The following is a 7454-nucleotide window of genomic DNA, read 5'->3' as shown; positions in this document are numbered from 1 at the left end:
CTGTTGCCAAGTTTTGAGTAGGGTCCCGCTCTTGGGAATTTCTTTTCTGCATGTATCTGGCGCGGTCATTGACCTGTTGGCTAGGTAACGGCCAGGAAAATAATGTCGGCAAAGCGTGAAGTTAATTTATACGCAAAACGTTTTAGTTTTCGTGACAAAGAATTAAAAAAATAAATCATGCCTGTTAACTTAAGTTCACTTTCTTTTTTTTCGATGCTCGCGGCAGCTAACGTTCGGTGTCAAAAGTAAAGCGTGACGTATGGTGACGTGTTTCCTGTTGCCAGTTTTTGCCGAGTGTCCCCTCTTGTTGAATTTCTTTCTCTATGCATGTATCTGGCGCGTCATTGACCTGTGGCTAGGTAAGGCAAGGAAAATAAGTGGCAAAACTTGAGTTCATTTATACGCAAAACGTTTAGTTTTCGCGGCAAAGAATTTAAAAAATAAATCGATACCTGTTAACTTAAGTTCACTCTCTTTTTTTTCTATGCTCGCGGCAGCTAACGTTCGGTTCCAAAGTATAGCGTGACGTATGGTGACGTGTTTCCTGTTGCCAGTTTTTGCCGAGTGTCCCCTCTTGTTGAATTTCTTTCTCTATGCATGTATCTGGCGCGTCATTGACCTGTGGCTAGGTAAGGCAAGGAAAATAAGTGGCAAAACTTGAGTTCATTTATACGCAAAACGTTTTAGTTTTCGCGGCAAAGAATTTAAAAAATAAATCGATACCTGTTAACTTAAGTTCACTCTCTTTTTTTTCTATGCTCGCGGCAGCTAACGTTCGGTTCCAAAGTATAGCGTGACGTATGGTGACGTGTTTCCTGTTGCCAGTTTTTGCCGAGTGTCCCCTCTTGTTGAATTTCTTTCTCTATGCATGTATCTGGCGCGTCATTGACCTGTGGCTAGGTAAGGCAAGGAAAATAAGTGGCAAAACTTGAGTTCATTTATACGCAAAACGTTTTAGTTTTCGCGGCAAAGAATTAAAAAAAATAAATCAATGCCTGTTAACTTAAGTTCACTTTCTTTTTTTTCTATGCTCGCGGCAGCTAACGTTCGGTGTCAAAAGTAAAGCGTGACGTATGGTGACGTGTTTCCTGTTGCCAGTTTTTGCCGAGTGTCCCCTCTTGTTGAATTTCTTTCTCTATGCATGTATCTGGCGCGTCATTGACCTGTGGCTAGGTAAGGCAAGGAAAATAAGTGGCAAAACTTGAGTTCATTTATACGCAAAACGTTTTAGTTTTCGCGGCAAAGAATTTAAAAAATAAATCGATACCTGTTAACTTAAGTTCACTCTCTTTTTTTTCTATGCTCGCGGCAGCTAACGTTCGGTTCCAAAGTATAGCGTGACGTATGGTGACGTGTTTCCTGTTGCCAGTTTTTGCCGAGTGTCCCCTCTTGTTGAATTTCTTTCTCTATGCATGTATCTGGCGCGTCATTGACCTGTGGCTAGGTAAGGCAAGGAAAATAAGTGGCAAAACTTGAGTTCATTTATACGCAAAACGTTTTAGTTTTCGCGGCAAAGATTTAAAAAAATAAATCGATACCTGTTAACTTAAGTTCACTCTCTTTTTTTTCTATGCTCGCGGCAGCTAACGTTCGGTTCAAAGTATAGCGTGACGTATGGTGACGTGTTTCCTGTTGCCAGTTTTTGCCGAGTGTCCCCTCTTGTTGAATTTCTTTCTCTATGCATGTATCTGGCGCGTCATTGACCTGTGGCTAGGTAAGGCAAGGAAAATAAGTGGCAAAACTTGAGTTCATTTATACGCAAAACGTTTTAGTTTTCGCGGCAAAGAATTAAAAAATAAATCGATACCTGTTAACTTAAGTTCACTCTCTTTTTTTCTATGCTCGCGGCAGCTAACGTTCGGTTCCAAAGTATAGCGTGACGTATGGTGACGTGTTTCCTGTTGCCAGTTTTTGCCGAGTGTCCCCTCTTGTTGAATTTCTTTCTCTATGCATGTATCTGGCGCGTCATTGACCTGTGGCTAGGTAAGGCAAGGAAAATAAGTGGCAAAACTTGAGTTCATTTATACGCAAAACGTTTTAGTTTTCGCGGCAAAGAATTAAAAAATAAATCGATACCTGTTAACTTAAGTTCACTTTCTTTTTTTTCTATGCTCGCGGCAGCTAACGTTCGGTGTCAAAAGTATAGCGTGACGTATGGTGACGTGTTTCCTGTTGCCAGTTTTTGCCGAGTGTCCCCTCTTGTTGAATTTCTTTCTCTATGCATGTATCTGGCGCGTCATTGACCTGTGGCTAGGTAAGGCAAGGAAAATAAGTGGCAAAACTTGAGTTCATTTATACGCAAAACGTTTTAGTTTTCGCGGCAAAGAATTTAAAAAATAAATCGATACCTGTTAACTTAAGTTCACTCTCTTTTTTTTCTATGCTCGCGGCAGCTAACGTTCGGTTCCAAAGTATAGCGTGACGTATGGTGACGTGTTTCCTGTTGCCAGTTTTTGCCGAGTGTCCCCTCTTGTTGAATTTCTTTCTCTATGCATGTATCTGGCGCGTCATTGACCTGTGGCTAGGTAAGGCAAGGAAAATAAGTGGCAAAACTTGAGTTCATTTATACGCAAAACGTTTTAGTTTTCGCGGCAAAGAATTTAAAAAATAAATCGATACCTGTTAACTTAAGTTCACTCTCTTTTTTTTCTATGCTCGCGGCAGCTAACGTTCGGTTCCAAAGTATAGCGTGACGTATGGTGACGTGTTTCCTGTTGCCAGTTTTTGCCGAGTGTCCCCTCTTGTTGAATTTCTTTCTCTATGCATGTATCTGGCGCGTCATTGACCTGTGGCTAGGTAAGGCAAGGAAAATAAGTGGCAAAACTTGAGTTCATTTATACGCAAAACGTTTTAGTTTTCGCGGCAAAGAATTTAAAAAATAAATCGATACCTGTTAACTTAAGTTCACTCTCTTTTTTTTCTATGCTCGCGGCAGCTAACGTTCGGTTCCAAAGTATAGCGTGACGTATGGTGACGTGTTTCCTGTTGCCAGTTTTTGCCGAGTGTCCCCTCTTGTTGAATTTCTTTCTCTATGCATGTATCTGGCGCGTCATTGACCTGTGGCTAGGTAAGGCAAGGAAAATAAGTGGCAAAACTTGAGTTCATTTATACGCAAAACGTTTTAGTTTTCGCGGCAAAGAATTTAAAAAATAAATCGATACCTGTTAACTTAAGTTCACTCTCTTTTTTTTCTATGCTCGCGGCAGCTAACGTTCGGTTCCAAAGTATAGCGTGACGTATGGTGACGTGTTTCCTGTTGCCAGTTTTTGCCGAGTGTCCCCTCTTGTTGAATTTCTTTCTCTATGCATGTATCTGGCGCGTCATTGACCTGTGGCTAGGTAAGGCAAGGAAAATAAGTGGCAAAACTTGAGTTCATTTATACGCAAAACGTTTTAGTTTTCGCGGCAAAGAATTTAAAAAATAAATCGATACCTGTTAACTTAAGTTCACTCTCTTTTTTTTCTATGCTCGCGGCAGCTAACGTTCGGTTCCAAAGTATAGCGTGACGTATGGTGACGTGTTTCCTGTTGCCAGTTTTTGCCGAGTGTCCCCTCTTGTTGAATTTCTTTCTCTATGCATGTATCTGGCGCGTCATTGACCTGTGGCTAGGTAAGGCAAGGAAAATAAGTGGCAAAACTTGAGTTCATTTATACGCAAAACGTTTTAGTTTTCGCGGCAAAGAATTTAAAAAATAAATCGATACCTGTTAACTTAAGTTCACTCTCTTTTTTTTCTATGCTCGCGGCAGCTAACGTTCGGTTCCAAAGTATAGCGTGACGTATGGTGACGTGTTTCCTGTTGCCAGTTTTTGCCGAGTGTCCCCTCTTGTTGAATTTCTTTCTCTATGCATGTATCTGGCGCGTCATTGACCTGTGGCTAGGTAAGGCAAGGAAAATAAGTGGCAAAACTTGAGTTCATTTATACGCAAAACGTTTTAGTTTTCGCGGCAAAGAATTTAAAAAATAAATCGATACCTGTTAACTTAAGTTCACTCTCTTTTTTTTCTATGCTCGCGGCAGCTAACGTTCGGTTCCAAAGTATAGCGTGACGTATGGTGACGTGTTTCCTGTTGCCAGTTTTTGCCGAGTGTCCCCTCTTGTTGAATTTCTTTCTCTATGCATGTATCTGGCGCGTCATTGACCTGTGGCTAGGTAAGGCAAGGAAAATAAGTGGCAAAACTTGAGTTCATTTATACGCAAAACGTTTTAGTTTTCGCGGCAAAGAATTTAAAAAATAAATCGATACCTGTTAACTTAAGTTCACTCTCTTTTTTTTTCTATGCTCGCGGCAGCTAACGTTCGGTTCCAAAGTATAGCGTGACGTATGGTGACGTGTTTCCTGTTGCCAGTTTTTGCCGAGTGTCCCCTCTTGTTGAATTTCTTTCTCTATGCATGTATCTGGCGCGTCATTGACCTGTGGCTAGGTAAGGCAAGGAAAATAAGTGGCAAAACTTGAGTTCATTTATACGCAAAACGTTTTAGTTTTCGCGGCAAAGAATTTAAAAAATAAATCGATACCTGTTAACTTAAGTTCACTCTCTTTTTTTTCTATGCTCGCGGCAGCTAACGTTCGGTTCCAAAGTATAGCGTGACGTATGGTGACGTGTTTCCTGTTGCCAGTTTTTGCCGAGTGTCCCCTCTTGTTGAATTTCTTTCTCTATGCATGTATCTGGCGCGTCATTGACCTGTGGCTAGGTAAGGCAAGGAAAATAAGTGGCAAAACTTGAGTTCATTTATACGCAAAACGTTTTAGTTTTCGCGGCAAAGAATTTAAAAATAAATCGATACCTGTTAACTTAAGTTCACTCTCTTTTTTTTCTATGCTCGCGGCAGCTAACGTTCGGTTCCAAAGTATAGCGTGACGTATGGTGACGTGTTTCCTGTTGCCAGTTTTTGCCGAGTGTCCCCTCTTGTTGAATTTCTTTCTCTATGCATGTATCTGGCGCGTCATTGACCTGTGGCTAGGTAAGGCAAGGAAAATAAGTGGCAAAACTTGAGTTCATTTATACGCAAAACGTTTTAGTTTTCGCGGCAAAGAATTTAAAAAATAAATCGATACCTGTTAACTTAAGTTCACTCTCTTTTTTTTTCTATGCTCGCGGCAGCTAACGTTCGGTTCCAAAGTATAGCGTGACGTATGGTGACGTGTTTCCTGTTGCCAGTTTTTGCCGAGTGTCCCCTCTTGTTGAATTTCTTTCTCTATGCATGTATCTGGCGCGTCATTGACCTGTGGCTAGGTAAGGCAAGGAAAATAAGTGGCAAAACTTGAGTTCATTTATACGCAAAACGTTTTAGTTTTCGCGGCAAAGAATTTAAAAAATAAATCGATACCTGTTAACTTAAGTTCACTCTCTTTTTTTTCTATGCTCGCGGCAGCTAACGTTCGGTTCCAAAGTATAGGGTGACGTATGGTGACGTGTTTCCTGTTGCCAGTTTTTGCCGAGTGTCCCCTCTTGTTGAATTTCTTTCTCTATGCATGTATCTGGCGCGTCATTGACCTGTGGCTAGGTAAGGCAAGGAAAATAAGTGGCAAAACTTGAGTTCATTTATACGCAAAACGTTTTAGTTTTCGCGGCAAAGAATTTAAAAACTAAATCGATACCTGTTAACTTAAGTTCACTCTCTTTTTTTTCTATGCTCGCGGCAGCTAACGTTCGGTTCCAAAGTATAGGGTGACGTATGGTGACGTGTTTCCTGTTGCCAGTTTTTGCCGAGTGTCCCCTCTTGTTGAATTTCTTTCTCTATGGTCGAAATCTGATCTGCAGGTCAAGCGCGTCGGCTTTTACACGTGATTCGTGGAACGTTCGAGAATAATCGCTGGTGCCCGCATATAATCTGATAGCACGAAGTTCGGCGAGAACATACACAACAGATATAACAACGATAACATTCGAGTAAGTTCGAAGCCATTCAGGCGCGTCTTGCGCTGAGTGATAACTTCAAGTTGTTAGCGGGTGACATGCAGGCTGCGGAAAAAGTATACGCGTGTCAATACAGAGATATTAGAGTGTTTTAGCTGAGCGCTTGCTGTCCGCTCCGCTCAGACCGGCATATGCAAGCAAATTCCACACAACCGCTTAGCGGGAACGCTATTGCGTTTGCGCACAACGCTCATACCGGCAGCGGAACGAAGTCCGCATCCCTCGCTCCGCTACAAAGCCGACTGAGCGGAGCGTGACCATAGAGTAAAATAGAATGATAAGAGAGGACACCATAGAGTAACATAGAAGGACAAGAGAGGACACTTCCATAGGCCCCTGCGGCCGATTTTGGTTCGCAGCGCACCTAGCGGATGTGTGGAATCTGCGCAGACTCAGAGATTGGGACCGCAGGAACACTAATCTCGAAGGCTATCTTCTGGCGATTAGAAAAATTACACGACCTCCAAGATTGCTTCGGTGCGAGTGCTCGTCCCGGAGGTTATATTTCGATTTTTTTAACGCGTTGCTTGCATGCATCGACTAGCTTCGTGTAAGCTGTACCGCCAGAGCAGCAAACACACGATGCCACTGTGTGTTTATGCAGACATTTTAAATAAACATAACAAGTGTTGGAAGAGACGAAACATTTTATTTTCAAGTCATATTCTCAGTAAGCACATGCACATTTTTTTGTTTCGCAACGTTTGATGAACGCAAGCACAAAAAGATGGGTGCACTGCACAATGCAAGACATGCCAATGCAGCTGCCATATGTTGAGAATAAATTTCACAAACGGAACAAACAGGCGATATTATGAAAAACCCCACAAAACAGTAAAACTGTTGAAGACAGCATTGGCATTAAAGAGGAAAACAACGCTCGTCTTTTGAAGCCTCACCTTTCTTATTAAGTGGTAGTTTCGGGCTGCATAGCAAACATGGAATGAAGGCTGCTCACTGCAGTTGTCAGCCAACCACGTTCTCTCCCTGTCCTGCCGTTGTTACTGCACCTCGCAACACAGCAGTAATTCCCGTAGTACTTGACTATGGTCGGCATGACCTGAAAAAAAAAGTATTGGTTATCTTCTCTCCCGCCTTCGCACAAATGTTCACCTACGCACCTCAGTTCGCCCTTTCGCGAAAAGCGTCACGTGCAATTGTCGCAGGTAAAAAAAAGCTACCTTCGGTGCCATGCATGCGCTACTGTGGCAGGAGTGTTTATTCAGAATACGTCGTAGCCACAGCTTACAAACATTCTTCTCAATTCGCAAGTTCTCTCTAATTGCGCTCGTAACAAAGGCTTCAAGCAATCTGCGCACGCCACGAATAACGATCCTAAGCATAACTGCATTCTTTCACACAATTGCACTCACGTACATAGAATTCAGACAACATATACCGGCGTGTGCCGACTCACTTTCTCGCGCCAAGAAATGATTTTCTCGCAAACGTGCTGCGCAGCATTCCAAATTGCTGTTTCTTACATAATGTGAAGCAATCCACGAACATCATGCGTGCAGTGAAGAACACAAAA

The sequence above is a fragment of the Dermacentor silvarum genome, chromosome 7 (genome assembly GCF_013339745.2).
Source record: "Dermacentor silvarum isolate Dsil-2018 chromosome 7, BIME_Dsil_1.4, whole genome shotgun sequence".
Classification (NCBI taxonomy): Eukaryota; Metazoa; Arthropoda; class Arachnida; order Ixodida; family Ixodidae; genus Dermacentor; species Dermacentor silvarum.
This window is presented reverse-complemented; position numbering follows the sequence as displayed.